This window comes from Heteronotia binoei, chromosome 21 (genome assembly GCF_032191835.1).
Source record: "Heteronotia binoei isolate CCM8104 ecotype False Entrance Well chromosome 21, APGP_CSIRO_Hbin_v1, whole genome shotgun sequence".
Taxonomy (NCBI): domain Eukaryota; kingdom Metazoa; phylum Chordata; class Lepidosauria; order Squamata; family Gekkonidae; genus Heteronotia; species Heteronotia binoei.
Window position 1 is genome coordinate 95,004,178 of NC_083243.1, and position 25,574 is coordinate 95,029,751.

General features: G+C 42.9%; 1 protein-coding gene across 1 annotated transcript in view; it reads right to left on the bottom strand.

Annotated features, from left to right (window-relative positions):
- The window catches only part of CSTPP1 (centriolar satellite-associated tubulin polyglutamylase complex regulator 1), a 299,503-nt gene that overhangs the window by 108,424 nt on the left and 165,505 nt on the right, over positions 1–25,574 (bottom strand). The window lies entirely within an intron of this gene.

The window sequence follows — 25,574 nt, forward strand, 5'->3', positions numbered from 1 at the left end:
TTTAGGAGCCAAAATACCTTCTTAATACTGAGACATGTGTTAGGCTTATTTAGGGTTAAGTATTTTGGAAAACAAAGACACAACAACTGCTCAACATACTTTAGAAAGAGAAGTATACATCTACATTTCACCATATGGGCTTGAATTCAAACCATAAACAAATGAACTGTGTAATCTGTGTTCCTACTGCTATACTCTGCACATTCAGGAAAGCCTCTTCTGAATATTTGGAGGGTATTTCAGGAACAGCATGGCACGCAGTGCAGGGGCTGCAGTGATAAGACCAAATCTTTGAAAGTCTTCCCCCTCCTTATGTGAGCTGTTGGACAAGTGAAACGTTATGTGTGTTGGGGGCATTGCCCTTTCCGCTGCCTTCCTTTGTGCAATACCTCATACTGTACCCAACTTCCCCTCGACCCTCATGCAAGACGGGTGCTACAGAGTAGGTCAGGTAGGCGGCCACCTAGGGTACCTACTTGGCCATGGGGTGGCAGGTGCCCCCTCACTGCGCGGCCACTGGAAGGCTCCCAGCGCCTCTTCGGTATGTCCACCTGGCTGCCTCCAATGCAGAAAACTGAGGCAAGCCCACTCTTCCATGTTTTCTTGCAAAGTAAGCCCCACTCACACTCAAGATGACAAAGGAGAAAGCCCCCCTGCATGCACACACAGCAGGTACAGAAGAGAGGTGCCCACAGTAGCCTTGGTCTGTTCAGCTTCCCTGGGAAGGATCATTGTCATAGGTGGCAGTGGCAGCTGCTACTGAGACTCCCTTGTCTGCCTCCTCTCTCCCTCCCTCAAGGTGCCTCACCTACTTGCTGGAAGCGAGCGAGCGGGTGGGTGGCTGTGGCTCTCAGCTCAGCCAGGGGCTGCTGCTCCAGGCAGGCTCCTCCCACATGCCCACTACAAGTCCCCTGCAAAACAAACAAAAGGTTTAAAAAAACAAGGAATGAAAATGGAGATCAGAAGGAATGACCCAGAAAATACATTGGCAGTGGGGAGAGATGGACTAATTTTAAATGTGCTCGCCTGGGAGTAAGGTAGGTTGAGTAGACCTGAGTAAGATTCTGCTAGGGTCAGGATTCCTGGGGAAACAGGGCAAAGTCAAAGACAGAAAGGAAAAGAAGTAAAAAAACAAAGGGAGGGAAGCCAAGAGGAAGGGGGCAAAAATTAAGGGACCAAAATGAAGGTGTTGAGGGAAGGGGACCATCCAGAAAACGCTGGAGGTGGAAAGGGGATTGCTGGAAAAGAAAAGAAGAGCCAAGAACAAGCTCCAAGAAGGTGGTGGGCAGAGAAAAAACCAAACGTGGGTAAGAAAGAAAAAAGTGTTTGAAGACACAAAGATCAGGGAAGGGTTTTGAAAAGACTGTCAGCTGCTTCCTTCTTCCTCTCTCTTGCTTCCCGCTGTGTCACAAAAAACAACTGTGTACAAAACACACACACACTACACACACACACACACACAAAGTATTTCTTATTTGTCTATGTTTGTTTCCAACAATACAAAATACACAGTATACCAAAATATTTCACAAAAGGAAAGGATTCACAGTATTTCAATGTCCAGAGAATATCCAATCCTTCTCACTTTTTGTTCAATCCTGTGTGGTATTCAAATTCCTTACAAATCCTGGCTCCAAAGGTGATGTTCCCTTTATGTGCCCGTCAACTTGGATCACGTTTCGCATAAAATGCTTTCTCAAAGAGTCAATCTGCTCAATTTTTCTTTTTGATGTCAACTAAGACCACTTGATCAAATTTCTAATAGGCACTAGCTCATACTGAGACCTACTAAGCCAAGCCTCTCATCCTTCTATTAGCTGAGGCTCTCCCCCTACTGGTCCCCTAGGGAAGGAAGGAAACAGCCAGAGCTTTGCTCAGTACCCTGGATCACACGGGAGACATACAAAGAAAGCACTATTAAGACGAACAAGTGCTAATGTATTAACCATGTCTTATGTTAAGTTTTTAAAAATCTTTAATTATGTTTGTTTGCGTCTTTTATGAAGTTTATCTCTGCTACCTGGCATTACATTGTATGACACACATGGCCCAGTCCAACAAAGTCTCATTTATGTCTGATCTGGCCCTCAAAATTAATGAGTTTGACACCCCTGGATTAGAGGGTTGGAGCATCTTCCCTAGGAGGAAAGGCTGAAGAGTTTAGGTCTTTTCAGTTTAGAAAAGAGATGGCTAAGGGGGGACGCAGAGATTTAAAAAATTATGCATGGGGTAAAGAACAATGACAAACAAATTTTTCTCCCAAAAGACTAGAACTTGAGGGCATCCAATGAAACTGATGAGCAGTAAATTCAGAACAGACAAAAGAAAATACCTCTTTACACAGTGATTAAAACGTGGACATTGTTGCTAGAGGATTTAGTGATGACCAAAGGAATAGACAGCTTTAAAAGGGGATTAGATAGATTCATGGAGGGTAGGTCTATCAGTGGCCACTAGCCATAGTGACTGAGGGAAACCTCCATGTTCAGAAGAGTCAACTGCTGAACCCCACAACAGCAGGGAGAAGTTTTCAGTCTCTATGCCCTGTTGTTGGACCTCCAGAGGAACTGTTTGGCCACTGTGTGAGACAGGATGCTGGACTAGATTGAACACTGGTCTATTCCACCAGGGCTCTTCTTATAGTCCACCAATGCTCATTGATATATAACCAACAACTAGAAGTCAAAGGACTCAGGAGATAGTAGCAATACAGGCCTTCCCAGTTCAGATTATGTCCAAGCTAGAGTTCAGAGAATACAGTTAAGGTAGATGTCCCTCTTGTGCACAAATTTCTTCTGCTTCTGTCTCGTGGCATTATGTGTTTACTGTCCAGCAATTCAGGTGAAAATGAAACCAAATGCACTCCTAAATTTGCTTTAATGCCTAAACCAGGTAGACAGAACAGGACACATTCATGCAAGATCAGGTGAGGTGGGGGAACAATATACAAGATCCATGCTTGGCTTCTGATCCCCCAAACCCAAATTTTAGATCTCAATCAGATCCTGCTGTCAAGACATTTGACTTACTGCGGTAAATTTACAAACATTTTATTGGGAGTAAGTACAATTGTGTAGCACTTACTCAGCTAGAGTCCTAGGAGGAGACTATTAATATTAATATTAAAACAATGCAGCACTCCACATCATTTCATGACTACTTACAACTATTCTTCTCAAATGCTAATGAAAGACATTGGCTCTTCAAAGGAAAGGGAGAAAACTCGCTTCCCTTGCCAGTCTCTGTCTTGGCAGTCTCCATCCCTGAAAAAGAAGTTTTTATCAAGGGACTGCAGCCAAGAAGTGGGAATTCAAAAGAGCAGAATGCTGTGAAAAGAATGGCTTCAATTTTATAGAGTAAGGGGCCCAGCTGCTAGCTCACAGAAATGTGTCAAAATAGGTATACATACAGACTACAGTATTAAGTATATATCACACCATAAATAATTGTCCATTCAAAGCAGTCCCCGGCTGGACTTCCGGGATTTGGAGAATGCTGAGCTGACCTGCCTCTCTAAGGGGGGCAGACTGGAGCTTCTGTTCGGGGTAGTATAGGGCAAATGTTTGCCTTCTGCCTACTTTTCTCAGTGAGAGATTAGTCCAAGATATGCACAGGAAACTTTGAGGTGATTTACCTTGGCTAAAAGGGAGTCCTGGGGGGGGGGAGGTTCCTTTGAGGGATCCCCGGAGAAGAGTTGCATAGTCATCATCTGCAGAAGCTTACAGAGTCATTTATTTGACATAAGCTTGACAAGATCCTAATCTTCTTTGAGACTGCTAAACATCTGATGCTGTACGAGACCAGTGTTGATCTGGATAACCTTAGAAAAAGGTACTGATTGCTATCTACTATTCCGGGACTATTTTATACATTTTTTCAGCAAGACATAATACTTTTTCCAGAATTGACATGTTATGGGGTACAAAGGACTTAGGCCTTATAACTAAGAAAATAGAGATCTTACCAAAGATAGGTGCAGATCATAACCCAATATTATGGATTAAAAAATTGTCTAAAAAAGTAAGAAGATGGAGATTAAATACTACAAAATAAAGAATTAGTGACATCTCTAGAAAATGAAACTAAAGCTTTCTTCCAAATAAATGATAAAGATGATATAGAATTTCAGATGGTGTGGGATGCTTATAAAGTTGTAATGAGAGGAATATTGATTACATTAAACAATAAGGACAAAAGGGCCTACTGGACACTAGGAACACTTTGCAGAGTTGATGTTCTAGCCCTGTCCTTAAGCTTCACAAATTAAAAGTGGCTGATCAGACAGCAACATCTGCCTCCCGGTAGTCAACCGTTGTCGCCCCTCTCCAATCCTGCTCCTTTGTGGGGGTTTTTAGTTGTCCGGTTTCACCTCGTAGTTTTCTCCATCTGGATAGTTCTACTACGAATTTAACCAACTTACAGATGTCTGAAGGCTGTTCCAGAGCAAAAGGAGCCTCAAACATCCAGTTTACAGTCACCATTTTTTTACTACTTAGCAATATGTGTCTTGTCCACTTTCTCCTTAATGCAGGAGGACCTCTAGGTTCCCCTATCATATGGCCTTGTCTTCCTAACTCCCAGCCTGTTCAAGGTGTTTATCTATCTTCTGCCAGTTTAAATTATATTAGTATCTCAGTCTGACAACCTCTAGTGTTTAATGATTGATTATTTTGCCAACCACCTGCCTGCCAACTGATTTGTTTTTAATACAACTAATTAATATTAGTTTATACCTCTTCCTTACCTTTTGTGAACCAATAAATATTATTTTGTGGTTTTGAAAACATTTGGTGCCCATTTCTTATACTTCTGATAGGATTTCTGTTTGGGTGCCTGAGGTACTGAGAGAAGGTGACAGGGAAAAATTTATAGAGGTCACCCTTCCAAGCTGACCCTGATCGGTTCCTCTCAGGGCGTGTTACAATATTCCAAAAATGCAAGATGTATATCCTTTTTTGAATATTCTACCTTCCTTCTTAACTGTTTTATGAAGCAGATAGTTCTCTCTACCATCCCATTTGATATGTGATGTCCAGGACTACTTAAACATTGTTCAAATGCCCACTCCTGGGGAAACTGTCTAAACTCTTTACTAGCAGAAGACATGTTGTCACTTACTACCTTCCTTGGAATTCCATGACGTGCAAACACTGTCTTAAGCCTAAGAATCACTGTCCCTGCAGTTTTATCTGGCAATGTCAATACTTCTGAGTACTTTGAATAATAATTCACTATGATAAGGAATGGAGAAGAATGCACCCACTTTTTCCCATCTGGAATCTCATGGGATATCAGTGGCCCCTTTTAATTTGTTGCAGCAAATTTGGCACACAAAGAGCAATTCCTGACAAGCCATTCAATACTGGCACACATAACAGGCCAATATATTAGCCCCTTTGTCCGGGCCTTGATTCTCTGAATCCCCTGATGCAATCCATGAAGTTGAGCTAGTTAACTTTCTCTCAAGGACATAGGAATAAACAATTTCTCACCCACATATAAAATACCATCTTCATTAGACAATGTATCCTTGATGGCCCAAAAAAGATTTTACAGATGCAGGGTCATCCTTATAATATTGGGGTCAACCTAACTTTATGAAATTTGTTACCAATTGGAGATGTTCATCTTGCTTCATAGCTTCCTGTATATATAAATGAGTATATATAAATGAGTGTGTGTGTGTGTGTGTGTGTGTGTGTGTGTGTATATATATAAATGGACAGTCGTCGCAGTAGAGGACGGTAAGCAGTGGGGTGCTGCAGGGCTTGGTACTGGGTCCCATGCTCTTTAACTTGTTCATAAATGATTTGGAGTTGGGAGTGAGCAGTGAAGTGGCCAAGTTTGCAGATGACACTAAATTGTTCAGGGTAGTGAGAACCAGAGAGGATTGTGAGGAACACCAAAGGGATCTGTTGAGGCTGGGTGAGTGGGCGTCAACGTGGCAGATGAGGTTCAATGTGGCCAAGTGCAAAGTAATGCACATTGGGGCCAAGAATCCCAGCTACAAATACAAGTTGATGGGGTGTAAACTGGCAGAGATTGACCAAGAGAGAGATCTTGGGGTCGTGGTAGATAACTCACTGAAAATGTCAAGACAGTGTGCGACTGCAATAAAAAAGGCCAACGTCATGCTGGAAATTATTAGGAAGGGAACTGAAAACAAATCAGCCAGTATCATAATGCCCCTGTATAAATCGATGGTGTGGTCTCATTTGGAATACTGTGTGCAATTCTGGTCGCCGCACTTCAAAAAGGATATTATAGCATTGGAAAAAGTCCAGAAAAGGGCAACTAGGATGATTAAAGGATTGGAACACTTTCCTTATGAAGAAAGGTTAAAACGCTTGGGGCTCTTTAGCTTGGAGAAACGTTGACTGCGGGGTGACATGATAGAGGTTTACAAGATAATGCATGGGATGGAGAAAGTAGAGAAAGAAGTACTTTTCTCCCTTTCTCACAATACAAGAACACGTGGGCATTCGATGAAATTGCTGAGCAGTAAGGTTAAAATGGATAAAAGGAAGTACTTCTTCACCCAAAAGGTGATTAATATGTGGAATTCACTGCCACAGGAGGTGGTAGCGGCTACAAGCACAGACAGCTTCAAGAGGGGGTTAGATAAAAATATGGAGCAGAGGTTCATCAGTGGCTATTAGCCACAGTGTGTATATATATATGTGTGTGTGTGTGTACATATATATATTTTTGGGCCACTGTGTGACACAGAGTGTTGGACTGGATGGGCCATTGGCCTGATCCAACATGGCTTCTCTTATGTTCTTATACTGCACATTAAGCTGGTACCATTGTAACTGTAAGAGCACAGGCTGCAACCAAGCAAAAGCAGCACCAATTGATTTCTTAAAATTGCCTCTAATGGTTTGTGGTCAGTTTGCACTAAAACAATTTTGCCAGTCAACATATTTTATGCTCTGCCTGGACAGAAGTCATTATCTAGCAGTAATGCAGTTTTGATAGCTTATGGGACATATGTTCATGCTGTCACATCATGTTATCTTTGATCTATCCAAAACCATTCACACAATGCATGTGGCTTCTTTTTCTGACCCTCTGTGGCAGGGGACCCAATAAGGTGCTCATGGGTGCCATGATGCCCACCAACACCTTTCTTGGTGCCTGCCAAGTGTTTTTGAAAAATGGGCAGAACCAGATTTGGCTTTTGCCCAGCAAGGCTTCTGATTGGCCAATGGAGATTTGATTGGCTGTGAATTTTTTTTAAAAATCTTGTTTTAGTACCAGCTGCTACCACAGCATAAGGATCTTGTGTTAATAAAGGCAAGCTGAGGGAGCCATTTTGTGGCTGGCTCCACTTCCTATAGTGGTCATTTTATAGCAACTGTTTCATGGCTGTGCCTACCACACTGTGTCAGAATTCCAAAGTTGCCCACATGCTCAATTGGGTTGGGGACCCCTGTTCTACATCTTTTTATAGATACCCGTAGTACAATGTCAATTAAAAAAATTTAATCTGTCCTCATACAATGTAACAGAGAGGAAGTGTGTATGGATTGCATGTTAAGAGTCAAGAGAACATTAGTAGTGCCTGTATTCAGAAGAGCATTCAGAAATGACTTTATGGGGAAGAGTAATTCAAAATCACAAGTTTATTTGTTCAGGAAACATCTTCAGGGCTGTATCAGTGGATTGTTTTGACAAGCCTCTTCCACAAACTGTAGCACTGACCACGTAGCCAGAATAGCAGAAACAGGCTTGGACAATTCGAAAACAGGAAGTGAAAGTGCTGCATAAACAAATGTACCTTAATAAGTTTTCCAAGAAATATTCACATGGAACCAGATAGATTAGTCAAGAAGATCCCTGCTTAGTTCCTACCCTCCATTTCACTATGCTAAATACTGACTGGAGTAAAACTGACAAGAGTCTGAAGAATTTCTGGGCACACAAAGGCTCACACAGACCATTTTTTTTCTAGAATTGCAAAACTCCTATTAACAATTTACCACTTCAACTTTACACACCCACCCACTGTCATAACCTTAATGATAATGAACATACTAATTATAGTTTATGCACCCATCAGAATTATTTACCTCAGGGAAGTGGGTGAGATGCATTCTGCCAAGTCTGAATTAAGTGGCTAAATTGATGACTATCAAGAAAGCATACAAGGGAAGGGCACGAGTGTCTGTACAAATAATTGGACTGGAACTTTGCAAGTTATCTATTGAGAATACTGGTACTTATTTTTGCACAAAGATACCTAATAATATATTATTTCAATAGGAAATTGAAGCAAGGTTTTAAAAATTCTATAATGCAATTAATTTCTAGTTCCTGAACACATACTCTAGGAATCAGAAACAATGTTGTAAATGTTTTTTGTAAGACTGTAGAATTGTGAATGGCAAAACAAAGAAAAAGCACCAAAAAAGGGAGCTGAACACAAGTGCAAGAGAACAGAAAACATAGACAGGGAAGAATTGCATTTATAAGTACTTGGGATTCATGTTTCACAGTTTTCAACCCAATAATACTTGAGTGGTCAAAAATCAATCAGCCATTCAAAGTGCTTATGCGCGCACACACAATACAAGCAGGAATTTGATCTCAGGTACTTTCATGCATGTCCAACAATCTAGCCAGTACATCACACCAGTTCTCATGTAATCAGGATATTTATCTATTTAAAACATTTTATGCCCTCTTTCCATTTGATCAGGGTCCCCAAGGTGGTGCGCATAATAACATTAAAACATTTGAACAATTAAAAACATTTTAAATTATTTTTTAAAATGCATCCATAAACAATACCAGAACCAGGGAGCAGGGCCCATAACTGTTTTTTATCCATTGGCAGAAGACACCAACAGAGGGAGACAAATTTCCCTGGGCAGGGGGTTTCAAAGTTTTGGTACCCTGACTGAGAAAGCCTTTTCTTGGGTTGCCATCCATCTAGCCTCAAATAATGGGGGCAATAAAAGACAACTGGAGTACACAGGTAGGTTCATATGGGAGAAGGCAGTCTTTGAGGTATGTTGGTTCCAGGCTGTACAGAGCTCTAAAGGTCAGTACCAGAGGCCAGTATGCTAACACAGAAAGGTGATTTAAAGAGGAGGAAAACTTCAGGCGACTCAATAAGCAAGTGATGCCACATGCTGTTGGGAAGATGAACTAGCAACTGTGTCAGGAACAGGTCCCTGACAAATATAGCTGGGGATGGTATTATTACTTGTTTGCTGGTATGATTAGCTATGTTCATTAACAACTCATCCTTTCCCAGATGTATTTGTATCCATGTGTTATATTAACCCCATATTAAAAATGTATTCACGACTACTAACTGTCCCGCCCACTCCTGGCCAGGACTTGTCTACCACCACCCTCTCAACCCAGCACTGCCCAGCCCCAACAAGACCCCAGGAAGAGAGCGCCTTACCCACCAGCCCCAAGCACCCAAGGAAGAGATGCCATGGCCCCAGGACCACCAGGCGAGATCGCAGATTTGGATGGCTTGCAACACTGCAGCCATGCTGCCGCCAGAGGAAACAGGAGTGGCGCAACAACAGGAAACCCTTCTTGGCCCGCCAAAACAGGCCATAGGCATGGCGTAGCTTGTGGCTCTGGGGTTGCAGCAGGCCTGCAGAGGTAGGGTTGCCAAGTCCAATTCAAGAAATATCTGGGGACTTTGGGGGTGGAGTCAGGAGACTTTGGGGGTGGAGCCAGGAGACATTGAGGTGGAGCCAGGAACAAAGGTGTGACAAGCATAATTGAACTCCAAAGGAATTCTGGCCATCAAATTTAAAGGGACAGTACACCTTTTTAAATGTTTTCCTTCCGTAGGAAATAATGAAGGATAGGGGCACCTTCTTTTGGAGCTCATAGAATTGGATCCACTGGTCCAATCGTTTTGAAACTTTGGGGATACTTTAGGGAGAGGCACTAGATACTATACTGAAAGTTTGGTGCCTTTATCTCAAAAAACAGCTCCCCCAGAGCCCCCAAAACCTCCAGATCAATTCCCCATTATACCCTATGAGAATCGATCTCCACATAGGGAATAATGAAGTGCTCAGCAGACGTTTCCCTCCTTCCACCCCCCCACCCCATTTCTGGCGACTCTGAAGCGAGGGATTGGCCTCTCTACTCACGAGTTGCTGCCAACTTCTTCAAAGTAACACAGACACACCATTCCAAGCGGAAGCCTTTCAATCGGAGACTGAAGCCTCGGGAGGTGGAAAGGCACATGGGGGCAGGGCTTTCCCCTGCCAGCCAGCTGACTGGGGGCAGGAAGGAGCCTGGGAAAGTGGATGAACCCCCGCTGGGACCTGGGGATTGGCAAGCCTATGCAGAGGCCAGCTGGGTGGGGTGGGTTGGCAAACAGGCAAAGCTGACCTAGAAGTCCCACCTGGGCACCTAGACTTATAAAGGGGGGTGGCACTGGGAAGGGAAAGGAAGGGGAGGAGACTGGGGGGGGGCTGGGAGGGATAAAAGGGAGAGGTGCAAGACTGAGGTGGAGGAAGGAGGTGGAGGCAGAGCTGAAGACTGGGGCTGCAGTGAGAAAGATGGAGGACCAGTCAGTGCACAGCAGCTCAGGGAGGTGTCAGGGTGAAGTCAACCCAGCTCCCCCACCAAATCTGAGACCTCTAGCCATGGCCCTGAAGGGACCCCCTGTGGCAAGAAGTGACAGCCACCGGAAGAGAGGGGCCAGAAGGGAAGGTGAGGCGCAAAACTAACATTCATTGTATTTCTTAAACATTAAGTGCTTGGTGTGTAGTGGGATGTTCCCAGTTTGCAGGTGAAAAGGGAGCACGGGAAAACAGCTCTACTCTGGTCTATCTTGACAACTGGTAAGGACCAACTGAACTGGGATGAGCCTGTGGAATGTGACCTTGACAGAAGCAATGCTGAGGCCTGAAAAAACACCTTATAATAATTAATTCAAATGACTTTGGCAGGCATAGGGAAAGGAGGAGCTATTATTTCAGGAGGTATAATTACTGGGGGCCAACCATCCATGTTAGTCTGGCAAGACGCAGTCTTGAGCTTGCATGCTGATAATGGTTGCTATCTGATCTATTAATAAAGCTTCTTCTGCATACAGTCAAGGAATCTGATAGTATCTAGGCAAAACCTTACAAATGGTTGGAAGAATTTTCCCCCTAACACCAAACAGATAATCAAACTTCAAAAGTGAAGAAAAACTGATTTACAGGATCATTTAGAAGAAGTTGTATTTGGAGCTTATTTGTGTTATTAAGAAAGAGCCCCATAGCGCAGAGTGCTAAAGCTGCAGTACTGCAGTCCTAAGCTCTACTCACGACCTGAGTTCGATCCCCAGTGGAAGCTGGGTTTTCAGGTAGTTGGCTCGAAGTTGACTCAGCCTTCCATCCTCCTGAAGTCGGTAAAATGAGTACCCAGCTTGCTGAGGGGAAAGCATAGATGACTGGGGAAGGCAATGGCAAACCACCCCGTAAAAAAGTCTGCAGTGAAAACGTTGTGAAAGCAACGTCACCCCAGAGTCGGAAACAACTGGTGCTTGCACAGGAGACCTTTTCCTGTGTTATTAAAATCTTGTGTCTACTTTTAGAATTTCTTGAAATTCCAGAAATGTTTAAAAAAAAACAGGTCATATAAGGAGGGGAAGGAGAGAGGTGTCTGGAGTGCAACCTGCTTTCTGCCACCTGGCCCTTTAAGATGGCATGACCTGGGTGGTGTGGCGTTGGAGTGGGAAATGGCAGATGTCTGAAGACTGGGCTCCTCCACCTGACCTCTTCCCTACTCGTTCTGAGATGGTTTTTAATATTTTTTTGCCTTTTTGTAATGGGGAAGACCAACGGAGTAAAATCTAAGCTAAAAGGTATTACTCCCTCTATCACAGCTTATACTACCACTGGATTGGCCGCTTCCTCGTGGGCAAATTCAGCATCCAAAATTGCCACTGCAGCAGAAAATATGGCTATAAACGAAGAACCTGTAACCAAAGGAGACCTTTTTAACTTTAAAGAAGAACTGCTGGGTAAGCTTTCTGAACTGCTAAAACATTTCACAGATCAACTTGCCGAAATACAAACCCAGCTCCATGACACTGCACAAACAGCAGAATCTGCCATGGAACTGGGGAAAATGGCACAAGATGATGCTAAACATTTTTATCAGCATGAAGACTGGTCTAGAGACAGAATAATGCAATTAGAATATAAAGTATGTTAAACCCACCTGAAGTTTCGAGGCATCCCTGAAAATGCAGAAGGGACAATTGAGCTTGCAGATTACGTTGCTTCATGGCTGGCCTCTACTCTACAATTGGAAGGGAATGTTGCTCCATTGATCACCCATGCTTATCGCATCAGATCTCTGACTAAGAACTCACAAAAACATTCTAGAGACATAACCATAGTCCTACAAGATATGTGCACAAGGCATAAATTGCTTACAGAAGCCAAAGCCAAAGGCTTCTTTATACACAAAGAATACAAAGTGCTTGTTTTTCTGGATTTATCCCCAGAAGCTCTACAAATATACTTTCAAATGAAACCTATTATTGCAAAATTAAATCAAGCAAACATCAGATTCAAATGGCTTCCAACAGAAAAAATACCAGTGAACTCCCAAAGTAAAGCTTATTTTGCAAACGATCTGGACTCTGACCACACCCTGCTACAAGCTTTAAGACTGGAACCTATCAGTGAAATCACAAAAAAATCCAACAAAAGAAAACTGGACTTTGTAACTTCACCTTCCAAATGGAGCAGCATTCCAATCCATAAAAAAACTTGAAAATGCTTTACTGAATTAAAGGAACCCTGTATTGGACCTTTCATCATTAGAAGCTGACATTAAGACAGACCGTGACATCAAACGGAATTCTACAACTCTACTTTTACAAGAAGAAGCGTCCCAATATATATCACCACTTGAAAATCTATAATACTACATGACTGGACTCTACATTGGACTCCTGTTATCTACAAGAAGAAAAGGCAATTTGCACCGTAAACAGACTTGAGTATAACTTTATTTTAATTTCTGCTGGCATACATTCTTACCTTGTTTTTACTAATTTTTCATTACTTACTAGCCTGTCAGTTAAATCTTTGATTTTATCACAAATAGAAAATAATTACTTATGAGGGGGGAGGAACATAGTTTGGATACGCCCTCAAATTGAGACTTTCTGGAGAGGCATATGCCTGGGCTTTTTGTTGTTATTGTTATTCTTAGAGGAAGCTCTTGTAAGATGTTTTCTTTACTCTCATTAGAGTGGGTTCTTAAAGCAAATTTTGTAAGTGTTTTAGTTAAGAATTGGTTGACACAGATAGAAGGTACAGTAAATGGGGGGAGGGTTTGTTTTGGTTCTACTGTTCATGAATCGTTTTAACAGGGAAAGTGTTTACAATTTATAAGATTTTGGCTATTCTTTAAACATAAGATTTGTTATAAGGTTTTTTTTTAAAAAAAAATTGAATGGAATTGCCATTGTGTATTCTTTTAAAATGGAACAATATCAGGATTAATCAACATAGATATGAAGGACATCATATTTTGTACTTATTTATACAATGTTATGAGGCTCTATTTAGACTCCTTAAAGACAGTGGTATGTGTCTCAACTTGGAATATTGGAATATTTTTCTCTCTATATATATAAGCATAACTTTACCAATGGGGAAGATCTTATTTTAAGGTGTATATATAACATTACTAAGCACATAAACTATTAAACAATGGACAACAATATTAAAATAGTCTCTCTTTTTTAAAAAAAATGGCATGACCTGTGACTCCTTGGATCTCTTGGCTCTTCCACAGGTAACAGGCCTATTTAATCAGGCATCTGAGCAGAGATGTGGTCAAAGGGCTGTTATCCTGTGGCTCGCAGCCTGGGTACCAGACAAACTTCAAACCCTGGATATAACAAGCTGTAGTGGACTAGAGAATCCTGCTTCCTGCATGTGGAGAGAAACTGAATCATTTTTGTACAGGAGGGAGGGAGGATGGGTGGGGGTATGCCATCCTGTTGCCTGGCTTATACTAGGTGAGAGCTGGTATCTGGACTGTTGTTTTTAAGTTTGCTTGTCTCTCTGTCTCAATTGCTGGCTGACTGACTCTTGAGTGAGCAGAATGGAAAGGGGGATGGTGCCATGATTAATAAGGTGAGGGGTGGGGGAAGATATGGTGGTTGAGAACAGGCTAGGTAAGGAGAAGGGACAGCAGAAACATGCATAATGTTGCCTCTTCTGGTTCTTCTTCTAGCTAGGATGATGCTGTTGACCATCAACATCTTGCTGGACTATAATATCCTGCCTTAAATTCAAAGTCAGTTATTTCAAAGGGAAAGCAGCAGTCATCCAGGACTTACAGACAGGGAGGTGGTGTGGCTGCGATCTATTGGGATTCTATCCCCCACCTTGATGCCCTGTCCCTGTTGGGTTTGAGAGTGTGCATCTAATGTTGGAAGTGCAAGACAGGATTGAGATTCTGTTGGTATACTTAACACCACACTACCCAACTGTCTCCTTGCCTGACCCTGTGGAGGGGGTCTTGGATGTAGTGCTGAAAACTCCTAAGCTGATTGTTTTGGGGGACCTTCATCATCCATGCTGAGGCTACCTTGTTAGGAGAGGCTCAGGATTTCATGGTCTTCATGACAACCATGGGTCTGTCTCAGGTCACACTTTGTGCAGGTCACATTCTTGATCTGGTGTTTTGTTCTAAACAGGAAGAAGGTGATCTGAAGGTGGTGGAATTGAAGGCAGTCCTCTTGCCATGGACAGATTACTATTTGCTCGGTAGTACCATGAGGTACGGGATGAGTTAAGATAATCTGTCCTGATGGATCCAATAGGTTTTGAGACAGTGTTAAGGAACTTTCCTGTCGATATGGTCATCAGCAGGCCTTGAATTCAGCAGGAACTCACAGGAGCACAGCTCCTGAACCTTTCTGAGGGTTCTCCCTACTCCTCCCCACCACCTACCTTGTCCATTGAACAGTAGGTGCAGCTGCATAACAATACCTAGAGTAGGAGAGTGGGGAGTCAGCCAGCCAGCCTCCAGGAGCTTTGTCACGCCCCCAGCAGCCCACATTAATCCCTGGAGAACCCACGCCACCCTTTCTCCAATTCTTATGTGATTTTGGCTGGGGGGGTGCCTTGCTGGCCTTTTGACTGTGTGGAGGGGGGTGGCCAAGAAGAGCCCTAGGTGAGCGAGGCCTGCTTGGGCTGGCTGAATCTCTAGCCAGCTCAAGCAGGTCTCACTCACCCAAGGCTCTCCTTTCTTGAATCGGGTTGCTTTTGGCTGGGGGGTGGTGGCATATGCTAATGAGTTATGCTAATGAGCTCCACCACTATTTTTCTACAAAACGACCCCTGGTTATCAGTCTTGTTGACCTATGGAATGGGGAAGTGGTCTGGGCTATAGGCACAATCATACCTAATGGCCTCTCTCACGTCTAAGAACTCAGGTAGCCCCCTGGTTTACTAAATGGCTACACAGACAAGGAAAAGACAGGAGCGATGACAGAAGTGACAGAAAGGCTTGAAATCCAACAAGGCATGGGTTTTAAAACTTACTCCATGGTGGTGATGGCAGCAAAGAAACAATATTTTCCTACCTCCACTGCATTGGCACAGTGCAGACCTGCAGAACTCTTTCAGGTGGTCAACAATCTAGTGGGTTTTGGGTGACAGGAGGAGGGGGACAGCCCTCCATGCCGTGTTCAAAGGACTGAATCAGATTGGGGGGGGGGGCATTATGTTACTTATAAAAGAGTACCAATGCTGGAAATGTTATACTTCTCTACTCAAACCAATGGGCTGATATCTATTAAAAATGCTCTGCTCAGATGAGAAACACAGACAGTTTAGAAGGACAGTCTCTACTCTGAGTCGAGGCCAAGGTAAGTTATAAAAGGTTTCCAGTGCTGTAGGAATAGCACTTTTGCACTGGAAAAATCATATGGGATGTTTCAGCATTGTTGAATTCATGATATTTCTAGCCATCATATTCTGGTAAGAACAAAATAACAAGTGCAATTGTGCTAACTGTGAAAGTGCTGCAGGCATAACTTTTTGTAACAGAAGGGAAGATCCACAAGGATTCCATTCAGAGACGGCAAGCAGGCTGATGCTCTCCCTGGATTTCAAGCCACACGGGATTATTTATGAGTACTCATTTCTCAAACTGAAACCTGAGAACACAGCCACAAGAAGGCACAAGGAGAGATTTGAACAGAAAGATGCTGATGCAAAGGGCTACAGTGTGAGACAAGAGGGAAAACACATTTTTAGAAAGATACAAATTATTTGGACCCTTTTGAAAACTTCTTAACACAACAGAAAATATGCTCAAATTGCGATAAACTTTTCTTATCCAGCCATAACGAGAATTGTTTCCACTTTTAGAGATATAACATTCCAGTTATGAGCCACATGGAAAGCTTTTTGTATACAGCAGCATGCTTCAGTCTTTCCAATCACATGGAGCTTGCTAAGTGGAATTAGTGCAATTAGTTCCATTTTGAACAAACTTAAAATTACCTACTGCAACCATATGATGAAGTTCCAGGATCACGCGTTTTAGTTAGGGATGTCTTTATGGAATAAAAGATGTCATAGTAGATCAAGCAATTATAGTATCTTCCATGACCTATTTGTAGTACAGCTTGTTCTAGTTTGGGCTGGCCAGCTGGTTATTTCATAAAAGGAAGACTGCTATCCTAAAGGCTCAGTTTTACAGTATGTTGTCCCAAATGCTCCAGCCAAAGATTAAAAAATTTCTTTTGTTAAAAAGAGATGGAGCTGGATTACTGGAAGACTCTATACAATGGATGCTTCAATTAGCAAGAAATTCAGAAACCACAATATACATTTGTACTAACTTGTTTTGCGAATGGATATACTAATAGATGAAACTCATACATTTTCCTCATCTAACTGTGAAAGGCTAGTTATCTTGGGTATGAAGTGGCAACTTATTCATCTCATTAGATCCAAAATTTAGGGACAAAGATGTATCTTTATTACTTGAGGCATCACAACAATACCTTGGTACGGAAATCATTAATAAAAATCCTTCATTTTAAAAGATGGCAATAGCTTTTGTGTTTTCAAATTTCAAAAAAATCAAAAATCTGTAATCTTTCATTGAAATCTGCCTCCGTTCCTGAGGACTGGAAGGTAGCAAATGTCACCCCCATCTTTAAAAAAGGTTCCAGAGGAGACCCGGGAAATTACAGGCCAGTCAGTCTGACTTCAATACCGGGAAAGTTGGTAGAAACCATTATCAAGGACAGAATGAGTAGGCACATTGATGAACACGGGTTATTGAGGAAGACTCAGCATGGGTTCTGCAAGGGAAGATCTTGCCTCACTAACCTGTTACATTTCTTTGAGGGGGTGAACAAACATGTGGACAAAGGAGACCCAATAGATGTTGTTTACCTTGACTTCCAGAAAGCTTTTGATAAAGTTCCTCATCAAAGGCTCCTTAGAAAGCTTGAGAGTCATGGAGTAAAAGGACAGGTCCTCTTGTGGATCAAAAACTGGCTGAGTAATAGGAAGCAGAGAGTGAGTATAAATGGGCAGTCTTCGCAGTGGAGGACGGTAAGCAGTGGGGTGCCGCAGGGCTCGGTACTGGGTCCCATGCTCTTTAACTTGTTCATAAACGATTTAGAGTTGGGAGTGAGCAGTGAAGTGGCCAAGTTTGCGGATGACACTAAATTGTTCAGGGTGGTGAGAACCAGAGAGGATTGTGAGGAACTCCAAAGGGATCTGTTGAGGCTGGGTGAGTGGGCGTCAACGTGGCAGATGCGGTTCAATGTGGCCAAGTGCAAAGTAATGCACCTTGGGGCCAAGAATCCCAGCTACAAATACAAGTTGATGGGGTGTGAACTGGCAGAGACTGACCAAGAGAGAGATCTTGGGGTCGTGGTAGATAACTCACTGAAAATGTCAAGACAGTGTGCGTTTGCAATAAAAAAGGCCAACGCCATGCTGGGAATTATTAGGAAGGGAATTGAAAACAAATCAGCCAGTATCATAATGCCCCTGTATAAATCGATGGTGCGGTCTCATTTGGAGTACTGTGTGCAGTTCTGGTCGCCGCACCTCAAAAAGGATATTATAGCATTGGAGAAAGTCCAGAAAAGGGCAACTAGAATGATTAAAGGGCTGGAGCACTTTCCCTATGAAGAAAGGTTGAAACGCTTGGGACTCTTTAGCTTGGAGAAACGTCGACTGCGGGGTGACATGATAGAGGTTTACAAGATAATGCATGGGATGGAGAAAGTAGAGAAAGAAGTACTTTTCTCCGTTTCTCACAATACAAGAACTCGTGGGCATTCGATGAAATTGCTGAGCAGACAGGTTAAAACGGATAAAAAGAAGTACTTCTTCACCCAAAGGGTGATTAACATGTGGAATTCATTGCCACAGGAGGTGGTGGCGGCCACAAGCATGGCCACCTTCAAGAGGGGTTTAGATAAAAATATGGAGCAGAGGTCCATCAGTGGCTATTAGCCACAGTGTGTGTGTGTATATATATATATAATTTTTTTGGGCCACTGTGTGACACACAGTGTTGGACTGGATGCGCCATTGACCTGATCCAACATGGCTTCTCTTATGTTCTTATGTTCACCAAATAGCTAAATAGGAAGATTGATATGTACAGCTCATAGATGGAACATAACTATAAATGACATTAAGAGAGCAAATGAAGAGATACATTTGAACAATGCAGAACATTATTAAAGTCCAGATTTCTAATGAAGACCAAGAGTTTTCAGGAATTCTGCCTAATGAATTACCAACAAATCTAGAAAAGGTATTTCTATGAGAAACACGACACAGAGAATAATTGGGTCACCGGTAAAACAAAGTATTAGTTTTTCAAGACTTAGGAGAGAAAATGCACCGTGAGAGGGTAGTTTTATCCAAGGAAGGGTACAGATGTTCATTTATAACACATGCTATAACTTCAAATGAAAAGAGGTCTTGTAGGAACCAAAATTAGTGAGGTAGAATTTTAAAACACTGTTCTTTTCAGAAAATAAAAATTCAGTACCAACAACAAAAGGAATTTTCAGATTTAAATGAATGAAAAATTGGGAAGTAGTTCAAAGTATGATAGAAAATTGTAAAACTAATGTTAAATGTAAAACTAATAGTCTTGACAGGAGACAAAATACAGAAACACAAACAAAAAATCATTGTGAGCTGCAAAAACAGCAGCCACCAAATTCTCTGGAGAAGGCTCTTGCCCAGCCTCTTCCAGCATTTGTTGAGCTTGATTAGTTAGATGTTTCACATCCCCCCATGTGATATCACGAGCTGTCTGCGTGTGTGGGCGTCGCACAATCTCTCGTTTGAGGCTGAGATTGAAATTGGGAATCAGATTTGGAAGACCCTGATGCCATGCCATCTTTAGCCGGGCGAACGCAACGTGCCAGAAACCACAAAAGACCTGCAAGAGAAAACACAGCAGCATGCCTGCACCTCCAGGTAATAAGGGGAGCTGGACCATGCCAAGTTAATAAGCCCAAAGACCAAATTCAATTGTTCCTGAACCTGCATTTGGGTAGGAACCTCCATTTTCACTCCTTTTAATTGTTTTTGAAGAGTGGTTTTTAATGTCTGCTTAGCATGTTCCACAATAGCTTGACCTGTGGAATTATAAGGAATACCAGGACTGAGACTGATGTCTCATTGGATACAAAATTTTTGGAAACCAGCAGAATAGTAGGCAGGGCCATTGTCTGTCCTGAGTTTTTGAGGTCTGCTCAGGACAGTGATGGCAGCAATTAAGTGTGTCAGTAGTGCGTGGGAGTTCTGCAGTATGAGTATGCTGATAAGTGCAGCCTCTAGTAAAAGTCTACAAAGACACAACTTCAGTAAGCCGGTTGAAACAGTTGTATTGGGGTTACAGCAAAAGAGTAGTTAAAGGCAGTCCAAGATAGTCAAAGCACAGTTAGTTCAGTTCATCCAGGTCAGAAGTACACAGTCACAAATCCAGAGAATAGTCTACACATACCAGGGTCATTACCATCGTCAGTCAAACGGACAGAGTAACAGTCTCTGATAACAATAGCTCTCCACTTCTCCAACACGTCCTTCCTCCTCATCAACCCAACAAAGACTAAGAGTTAGGTTCCTTGTTCTTATGGTGCAACTGGCCAATCATGTTACACCCCACTTAACTAGCTTCACATGCCTCTCATTAGCTAGTATAGTTGGAGTTACATACTGTTGCATCAGCAGTTTTCAACTTAAAGTGCCTGATGCTAACATCCTCCCCTTGTGTAACGACATGGACTATACATTTTGTCACCATAAAACATTTCATTTTTAACATTCATACAGCATGACTTTACTGTTTCATTTTCTAAGACCCAAAGATATACAACTTTCCTTGTGCTTTACATGGGTTTGAATCTTGGTAAACAAGTCTGCGATATTAGCATTAGTTTCACAGTACTCCAGCACTATCAGTTTGTCCTCTAAACATTGCTTAACATTATGAAAGCGTACATCTGTATGTTTAGATCTACTCTTGACTCCATGAGAGGTTGCTAACTGGATAGCTGCCTGATTGTCTTCCCTCACAATGATGGGATTCATATGACATATACCAAAATCTAACAACAGTTGCTTGAACCATATGATTTCAGTACACACTGCGCTTAATGCTGCGTATTCTGCCTCGCAGGTGGACAGAGACACGTGTTTCTGCTTTAGTGATCTCCACCCAATTAGGGTGCCACCCAGAAAGATAGCCATTCCTGTTGTAGATTGCCTAGTTTTAGGATCATTTGCAAAACTAGCATCTGCATAGGCGTACATAGTAAGTTCACCAGTAGGCGTTATGAATAAACTTAAGTCTATGGTTTGCTTTAGGTATCTTAATATATGCTTGGCTGCTAGCCAGTGCTTTTGCCTAGGATCTTTAACAGCTCTAGCCAAAACATTAGTGGCCATGGCTATGTCCGGCCTGGACCAATTTGCGAGATATGACAGACTTCCAATCAGGGATTGGTATATTCCTTGATCGAACAGTGGACTCTGTTCACAGTCAGATTCATTACCTGGTAGCATAGGATTTTGTACCCCTTTGCATTGTTCCATCTTGAACTGTTTTAGCAAATGGGATATTTTTGCCCTCTGTGATACTCTGTATCCATCATTTACTTTTGCAATTTCCAATCCAACATATTGCTTGATCTCTCCTAGATCTCTTACAGTAAATTTAGATTTTAGAGCATCAATAGTATCACTCATTACTTTGGCAGATTTACATATTAGTGCCAGATCATCAACAAACACTAATATGATAGAACGTTGCTCCCCTGTTCCCTTCGTGAACACACAGGGATCTGCAACGCCTTGCTTATAACCCAACATTTTAAGGTTATCTACCAAATGCTGGTTCCATTCGAATCCAGACTGCTTTAATCCATACAAGGATTTCTTAAGCAACCAACAAGTATTAGCATTATCATCATCATCTGAGACACCTGGTGGTTTTTGCATATATATACAGTGCCTCAGTGGTGCGTGCAAGTAGGCTGTTTTCACATCAAGATGCCTGACTAAACATTTCTGTTTGGCTGCAATAGTAAGAGCGCAATACAGTGATGTAGCCTTTAGAGTAGGGGCAAAGGTTTCGTCATAGTCTTGCCCCCCCTGTAAAAAACCTTGGGCTACAAGTCTGGCCTTGTACTGAGTGGTACCATCTATGCCAGACTTCAGCTTAAACACCCATTTACACCCAATGAGTCTCTGACCGATAGGTAGAGTCGTTTCTTCATAGACGTGCTGGCTTTGCAGGGACTCTAGCTCAGACTTCATTGCAGCGCGCCATCCAGCCTGCTCATCTGTTGATAGATGCTGTATACTCTCATAACTCGAGGGTTCAGCAATCACAGCGCATGTCTGTCCTGGGCTGTAGCGGTCTGGTGGCCTTGTTTCTCGAGTGGACCTCCGAAGAATTGGTTCTACAGCTTCATCAGACACTGTCTGTTGTGTTGCCATCTCAGGCTGCAGAGAAACACCAGCTCCTGGGAATGTAGGAGTTAACGGTTCTTCCTTGATGCCTCCGTTGCTGAGCGACGGGCTCCTCCTCCCCCTCCGAGGAACGGGTAGCGGCTCTTGTTTCACTACTGTCGGAATGATCAGAGTTGAGGACGTTTGTTGCCAGCCAACAGATTTTTCAAGAAAGCTAGCCGATGCGCTAGTCGTTATCTTTTTCTCTCCAGCATGGCAAAACCTGAAAGCTCGATGATTGTTAGAATAACCAACAAACAACAATTTTTTAGCTTTGTTTTTCCCTTTCCTCCTGAGCTCCTTTGGGATGTGGACGTACGCTGGAATCCCAAATATCCTGACATGCTCTAAGGAAGGTTTCTTGCCGTACCATGCCTCTGCAGGAATCATACCTGTAGCTGACGACCAAGACAAATTTAATACATGAGAAGCACACATTATGCTCTCCCCCCAGTAACACATAGGTAAATTGCTGTCTTGTAGCATGCTCATACACATATTGGTTAGCGTTTGATTTCTGCGTTCGCAAAAAGCGTTATGCTGGGGGCGGTAAGGAGCTGTACATTTTCTTTCAATGCCGTGCCTCCTGCACAAAGCAATCATTCTCTCGTTGCAGAATTCAGTACCGTTGTCACTCAGAATGGTTTTAGGGTATTTCCCTGTCTTGCGGTGCACAAAGCGAAGCCAATTATGAAATGCCTGGAATGTTTCTGACTTAGACCTAAGAAGGAAGCAGAAACCATACCTGGAAAAATGGTCTTCGATACAAAATGCATATTTTGCCCCGCCCAGACTCCTCGTTGGGAACGGGCCTATCAGGTCGAGGAACACTAAATCAAGTATGTCATCGGTCTGAAACTTGCTTGGAGATATCGTGGCTGTTGCTTTGGACTTAACAGCCTTGCATACCTCACAGTCAATGTGACACCCACATGGCTTGGGAGTAATTCCGGCCGCTTGAAGCGTCTTCTTCACTGCCTGGAAATTAAGGTGCCCCAGCCTGCGGTGCCAGAGATGTATGCAATTATCATGCAGTGGTTCATTAGTACTCACATGCTGTACCGTTCACTCCTTCTCCAGGAAATAGAGGTCGCCTTTCCTTTTTGCTTTAGCAGTAATTCCTTCTGTACATATATTGCAGTCAGTAGCTGTAAAACAAACTTTATAATTTTGTTCAGTCAAAGCCGAAACTGAAAACAAATTATAATTCAGACTTGGAACATTGAGCATAAGGAACTTTCTCCCCAGGCTCGGGATGTTGATAAGACCATTCCCAGCTACATTGGCAGACAGCCCGTTTGCGAGCTTCACGCTCTGACCTTGCGTAGGAGTAAAAGTCTCAAAGAGCCTCCTGTCCTTGGCAATGTGCTCCGTAGCTCCACTGTCAATCATAAATTGCTGGCTACTGCAGGAGGAATCATTAATGATTACATTGCACCCACCTCCTTTGGTAACAGCTGGAGAATGTTTCTTCTTGTACAAACAACACTGACGCTGTAGGTGCTTGTGACTTCCACACAAGTAACACTTGCGCACAGCACTTGTTTTTGCTACTACTGCCTTGCACTCTGCCCCTTTAAAGACCTCCCGGGCAGGCACATTCATTGTTGAATGGGCTGGAGCCTCATGGAATCGAGCTGCATCCTTCCTTCTCGTAGCCTCATTCAACAGGCGTTGGGTAACGCTGGACACGGTGATTTCAGCTTGTGGAACAATATCAAGGTTGGCCACAAATTGATCATACGTACTGTCCAGGGAACATAGGATTATGTAGGCTTGCTGCAGGGGAGTAAAAATTACCTTTTTGTCCTGCAGCTGGTGTAACATACGAGTCATGTGCTCAAGATGAGTCATCATATCACCACCTGCCTCCAGACGTGTGGATAAGAGCTTTTTCATTAAGAATGTGTGTGACCCAACACTTTCTCTCTCATATATTGCCTTTAGTGCATCCCAGCACGACTTGGCTGTGTCGGCTTCTTTAATATGGATGAGTTGTGAATCTTCCAAGGTCAAGCCAAGTAATGCGAACGCCTTCTCGTCATTACTCTTATGCTTTGCTATCACCTCAGCATCATCCTCTGCATGTAGCGTGGTTATGTCTGGCGGAGTTGCCACGTATTCCCACAGCCCCTGGAACTTTAACAATAGGGTGACCTTCTCTGACCATGTCCCAAAATTCTCTCCATTAAGCCTCTTTATCAAGAAGCCAGAGATATGAACACTGGACTCCATTGTTGCCTATAACACAAACAAAGTGCCACGCCCCAAACTGCTCCCTTACTCACGAGTAGAACTTCCGGCGAGTGCTGCAGCAGACAGAGCTCACTCTCCCGCAGACCACGCTGGGCCCACAACCGATGTCAGTAGTGCGTGGGAGTTCTGCAGTATGAGTATGCTGATAAGTGCAGCCTCTAGTAAAAGTCTACAAAGACACAACTTCAGTAAGTCGGTTGAAACAGTTGTATTGGGGTTACAGCAAAAGAGTAGTTAAAGGCAGTCCAAGATAGTCAAAGCACAGTTAGTTCAGTTCATCCAGGTAAGAAGTACACAGTCACAAATCCAGAGAATAGTCTACACATACCAGGGTCATTACCATCGTCAGTCAAACGGACAGAGTAACAGTCTCTGATAACAATAGCTCTCCACTTCTCCAACACGTCCTTCCTCCTCATCAACCCAACAAAGACTAAGAGTTAGGTTCCTTGTTCTTATGGTGCAACTGGCCAATCATGTTACACCCCACTTAACTAGCTTCACATGCCTCTCATTAGCTAGTATAGTTGGAGTTACATACTGTTGCATCAGCAGTTTTCAACTTAAAGTGCCTGATGCTAACAAAGTGAGCAATAACATGAGGAGCAGACTCCCCTCTTTGAGGAGTGGCCCACTACCGCAAAGGCAGAAATAAGATGAGCCATGACATGTTTTATGGCTTCACCACATTGAGCAGTAGCCCAAAGATATCCAGAGTATATGTCTATGCAAATATGGACACCAGGGTTTCAGGGAAACTATATGGTTAACATCCATTTGCTGAAGTTTGTTAGGGAGCACTTTCCCTATGAGGAAAGGTTAAAACACTTGAGGCTCTTTGGCTTGGATAAACATTGGCTGCAGGGTGACATGATAAAGGTTTACAAGATTATGCATGGGATGGAGAAAGCAGAGAAAGAAGTATTTTTCTCCCTTTCTCACAATACAAAAACTTGTGAGCATTCAATGAAATTGCTGAGCAGTCAGGTTAAAACAGATAAAAGGAAGTACTTCTTCACCCAAAGGGTGATTAACATGTGGAATTCACTGCTACCGGAGGTGGTGGCAGCTACAAGCATAGCCAGCCCCAAGAGGGGACTGGATAAAATATAGAGCAGTGGTCCATCAGTTACTATTAGCCACAGTGTGTATATATATGTGCATGTGTGTATGCATAGAAGAAGACATTGGATTCATGTTCCGCCCTCCACTCAAGAGTCTCAGAGCGGCTCACAATCTCCTTTATCTCCCTCCCTCACAACAGACACCCTGGGAGGTGTGTGGGGCTGAGAGGAT